This window comes from Adiantum capillus-veneris, chromosome 5 (assembly GCF_014529385.1).
Source record: "Adiantum capillus-veneris isolate H3 chromosome 5, ASM1452938v2, whole genome shotgun sequence".
NCBI lineage: Eukaryota > Viridiplantae > Streptophyta > Polypodiopsida > Polypodiales > Pteridaceae > Adiantum > Adiantum capillus-veneris.
In genome coordinates this window covers 112,711,570-112,716,161 of record NC_140935.1, presented here as the reverse complement: position 1 = coordinate 112,716,161, position 4,592 = coordinate 112,711,570, and the positions used below count along the sequence as shown (strand labels likewise).

General features: G+C 42.2%; 1 long non-coding RNA gene across 1 annotated transcript; it reads left to right on the top strand.

Moving 5' to 3' along the window:
* The first annotated feature begins 735 nt into the window (after window positions 1–735).
* Window positions 736–4,249, top strand: LOC147457931 (uncharacterized). The gene is made up of 2 exons (XR_015188162.1): window positions 736–3,220; window positions 3,320–4,249. It is a non-coding gene; the product is annotated as an uncharacterized LOC147457931 (long non-coding RNA).
* The last annotated feature ends 343 nt before the right edge of the window (window positions 4,250–4,592 follow it).

Here is a 4,592-nt window from a genome sequence, read left to right as displayed (position 1 = left end):
GTAGTTTACTTCAGCAAGATGCATACTTAAGGAACACATTGTGTCAGTGTGTATCAAAATCTTAGAAAGGTCTTGATGTGCTTTTGTTGTCTCTTGGAGTGCTGCTGGTCAGAGGCTGTTGGAGAAAATCGTTGTGCTTGTTAGCACTTTGGTCCTTTCTATCCAAGATGCCGTCTCTTGGAGAACGTCGAGAAGAGGGTCTTTATTTCTCATGATTTCAATAAGGAGTTGTCAAGTTTTTGGTAAAATTTGTACAAACTAAAAGGCAGCTTTTGATTATGAAATCAAATTCAACAAAGCATTAAATTTTATTTCTAGCTTCAATATGTTTATTCTTCCAATAAGATCATAAATGCTAACATAGGCTTTGGTTTCTTCTTCTAGTTCCCTTCTTATCTAAATTTCATGAAGGGTGTTGCTGATTCCAATGATCTTCCCCTGAATGTTTCTCGTGAGCTGCTTCAAGAGCGCCGAATTGTAAATTATCACAACTTCTTTATTAAGCTCATTGGTTATGATGGAGTGCCTTGATCTTTGTGGGATTTCTTCATACAATAGATAAGATTAATGAGAAAAAAGCTGACCAAGAAGTTCCTTGACTTGTTTGAATCAATTGCCAACAGCAAGGATCCTGAGGTAAAGTAATTGGTAAATGTGGTTTTTTGTTTTTATTGCACTTGGGGGGAAGTGCTAATTTGTGTTCTCCCTTGATTTAAGAGCAAGATTATAGAAAGTTTTACAGAAACTTTGGGAAGTATGTGAAGTTTGGTTGTTCACAAGAAGACAATCCCAATCAAAAAAGCTTTGCCAATCTTCTTCTCTTCTATTCCTAAAAACATCACGATGAGATGACTAGTTTGAAGGAGTATGTTGCTGACATGAAGCCAGGGCAAAAAGCTATCTACTATTTTTCTTCTGACTCGGTGAAGAGTGCAAGAAATGCTCCATGCTGAAGAGTCCAGGCTGGCTTTGCAATTTGGGAACCACCACATGGTCGATTTTGGATTTTCAAGTATCCATGGCAAAGCTATGTAAAAGTCGGTGCTATTCTGCGTTCTCGGCGACCTTTTTGTCTGAGACATTGTCGCTAAAGGCTCAATTTTAGGTATGTTTAGCATGGCTGCGGCATGCAATCTCCAGCGGGCTGTTCTCCAACTGATACAATTTGAGGATTTCTCAGTAGTAGATAAAGCCTCTTGGAGTGCAATTATAGGAAAATATGCCCAGCAAAGGCTTGCTCCTAGAGTGATAGGTTGTTGCAGAAACATGCCTTGTTGTGTGGTGACTTGGTCAAGATGTACTAGTGGTACCTTGTAATTGACATGTATGCCAAATCTCACATTCTCATTAAAATCTATGCTTGCACCTTTAAGGCCTGTGGCCTTACACGAGACGTTGATATGGGTAAAAGAAAAATGCCATGCTTGTTAATGCTTTGGTCGATATGTATGTCTCACTAAAGCACAAAAAGCTCTTGATGACCTTTCTAACTGAGATGTCATCTCTTGAAGCGTGTTGATATGCTTAAGAAGAAGAGGGTCAGGAAGCGCATTGATTGTGTCAGTGTGTATCAAGATCTCAGAAAGGTCTTGATGGGCTTCTGTTGTCTCTCGGAGTGCTGGTCAGATGCTGTTGGAGAAACTGCTGTGCTTGTTAGCATTTTGGTCATTTTTGTCTGAGATGTCGCTCTTGGAGAGCGTCGATTGTAGGATATCTCAGCGCGGACAGGGTCAGGAAGCGCGTTAATTTCAAGATACGCTCAACAAGAACAGGGTCAGGAAAGAGTGTGTTGTTTCCAGCAGGTGCGAAGTGAGGCTCCAGATGCGTTCACCTATTCTTGCACCTTGAAGGCTTGTGGCATTACGCAAGACCTCGCCATGGGTGAGAGAATTCACAATGAGATTGCTGGTCAGGGGCTACTGGAGAAAGATGTGGTACTTGGCAATTCTCTAACTGATGTGTATGCCAAATGTGGCACTCTCATGAAAGCACGAGGAGTTCTTGGCGGCCTTTTTGTCTGAGCTACAGCTCATTTATTGTAGAATATGCTCAATTTTATTGCTAGATAAAGTTTGGAATGCACCTACAACAAAATATGCCTGATAACAGCTGGCTAACAACAAAGGCCGATTTGCTGAATGAGATTGCTAGTCCTTATGGCACATTGAAGGCATATGGCCTTATGTAAGACATTATCATGAATGAAAAGATTCAAGATCAGATTTCTAGTCATGGGCTACTGCACAAACATCTCGTGCTTGGTAATGCTTAGATGTGGAGTGAAGGCATTTCAAGGAAGCTCAAGTTGCTAGTCAGGGCTGATGGTGAAAGTTGAAACATATAGTGATTGGTGGTGCTTTTAGATAAATTTGTTGTCCACGGATGTACTCTTGACATGTACAGGTTATGCCCAACAAGAGCAAAGCCAAGAAGAGCTTGGTTCTTTGCAACAAGAGCAAAGCCAAGAAGAGCTTGGTTCTTTGCAACAATGCAAAGTGAGAGTTTACTGCCAAACAAATACTCTTGAGATGCACCCGTAGCAAGATATTTCGCAACAACAGCGGTTGATGTTCAAGGCTAGACTTTTTTGCTAGATGATATTCCTAGTTAGTGGCTATTGGAGATCATCAGGATATGCTCAGCGTGGGGGGCAGGGTCAGGAAGCGCGTTAAGTTCAAGATACGCTCAACAAGAACAGAGTCAGTCCAAACAGTGGGCTATTTCCAGCAGGTGCAAAGTGAGTCTCCAGATGTGATCACCTATTCTTGCACCTGGAAGGCTTGTGGCATTACACAAAACCTCACCATAGGTGAGAAAATTCACAATGAGATTGCTGGTCAGGGGCTACCGGAGAAAGATGTGGTTCTTGGCAGTTCTCTACTGATATGTATGCCAAAGGTGGAACCCTCATGAAGCACGAGGAGTTCTGGGCGACCTTTTTGTTTGAGAGACTGTCCGTAGAGCTCATTTTTTGCAGAATATGCTCAATTTTATTGCAGGTGCATGGCTGTGGCATGCATCTCTTGCAGGCTGTCCTCAACGAATGCGATTTGTGTCTAATTGTTGTGTGCAAGTAATTCTTACAGGAGGGAAGCCTTTTTTCTTTCCTTTTGGCAGACCTATATGTCACTTCTTAATTGGATATGAAGAATGTTTTTTACTTTGTGTGTGCAGGTGCTTTTGTGTGCAATGTTTGCTCCTTCTAGCACCCAAAAGTGAGGTATTTCTCTCCTCTGATATCTCCTCACTCACCCACATGCGGCACTTTTCACGGTACCTTCAGGCAACATATACATCCATGCCTCCTTGTGAAATCCAGGAATATTTTGATGGGCTTTCTAGCTAGGATGTCATCTCTGAAAGCACTTTGATTGCAATACATGCCCAACAAGGTTGTACCAGGAAGCTCCAGAAGACTGTTTCGTACAGATGCCAATTTGGGGCTTCTAGCCAGTCAAAGCCTCTTGGCTTTGGAGATTATGCCGAGTGAGGACTGGTCAGCAACCTCCAGGCTGTTTTATTTGGATGCAGCAAGATGGACCTCCCCAAATGTAGTCACGTTTGCCTATCTTGTCAATGTAGAAGGTGTGTGACAAGATCTTGTGCAGCATGTAAAAGGGCAAACTCCTAGTCAGGGCTGTTGGTGAAACATGTAATGCTTGACATTCCTTGAGCATTATGTATGTCAAATGTGGTGTCCTGGCATGAAAGCACAGGATGACACCCAACATGATCATGCCAAGAAAGCTTGTATTATTTGTGAGGGCTGTTGGTGAAACATGTAGTGCTTGGTAGTGCTTTGGACATTATGTATGTTGAATGTACCACCTTGATGAATGTTGTGTATGCCAAATCAAGTCCAGTCATGTAGGCACAGGATGTTCTTGATAAGTTTTTAATGCTCTAGAAGCGCTTTGAGTGCAGTGGGTCACCAAGGACAAGGTAAGTAAGGAAAATAACTGCTGTTTTGTCAGACAGATGCAAAGTGAAGACCTGTCTTCACATGAAATCACCAATGCTTGCATGCATAAGGCATCTGGCCATTATCGATCTTATTATGACTTCCGTGAACCATATCAAATATGTATCTCCAAGGGGCATCTCTTTGAAGGTCAACCAGCTTAGAAAAGGGATTTAGGGCTTGAGGCAAAGACAAGGTTATCCAACAATTGGTTATAAGGATTTATCATTTTCATTATGTCGTTTTTACATTACTCGCTAAGCCTATCAATAATGTACTTTTGTGCCTGCCTTCATTTGTTGTCCGTTTTCTCACTTCATTGACGCCTGGCATCCACGAAGATTCTTCCCCATTTTAGGATTTTTCCCAGCTGGTTTTTCAAATGCCCTCTGAATGCACGTTATATACATGGTTTCTATTAGGTGGACCCCTCGAGGACTAATCTTTGTTACGTGTGCACTGCGTTTGAACATATACCTAACAAGAGGAAGCACTTGCCTGTGCCAAATTGTGGAGTGGAAGAGAGAGAGAGAGAGAGAGAGAGAGAGAGAGAGAGAGAGAGAGAGAGAGAGAGAGTTTATCCTTTTCCGCCTTGTAGAGGCTTTCTACATGCTTCATCTGCCATCACATG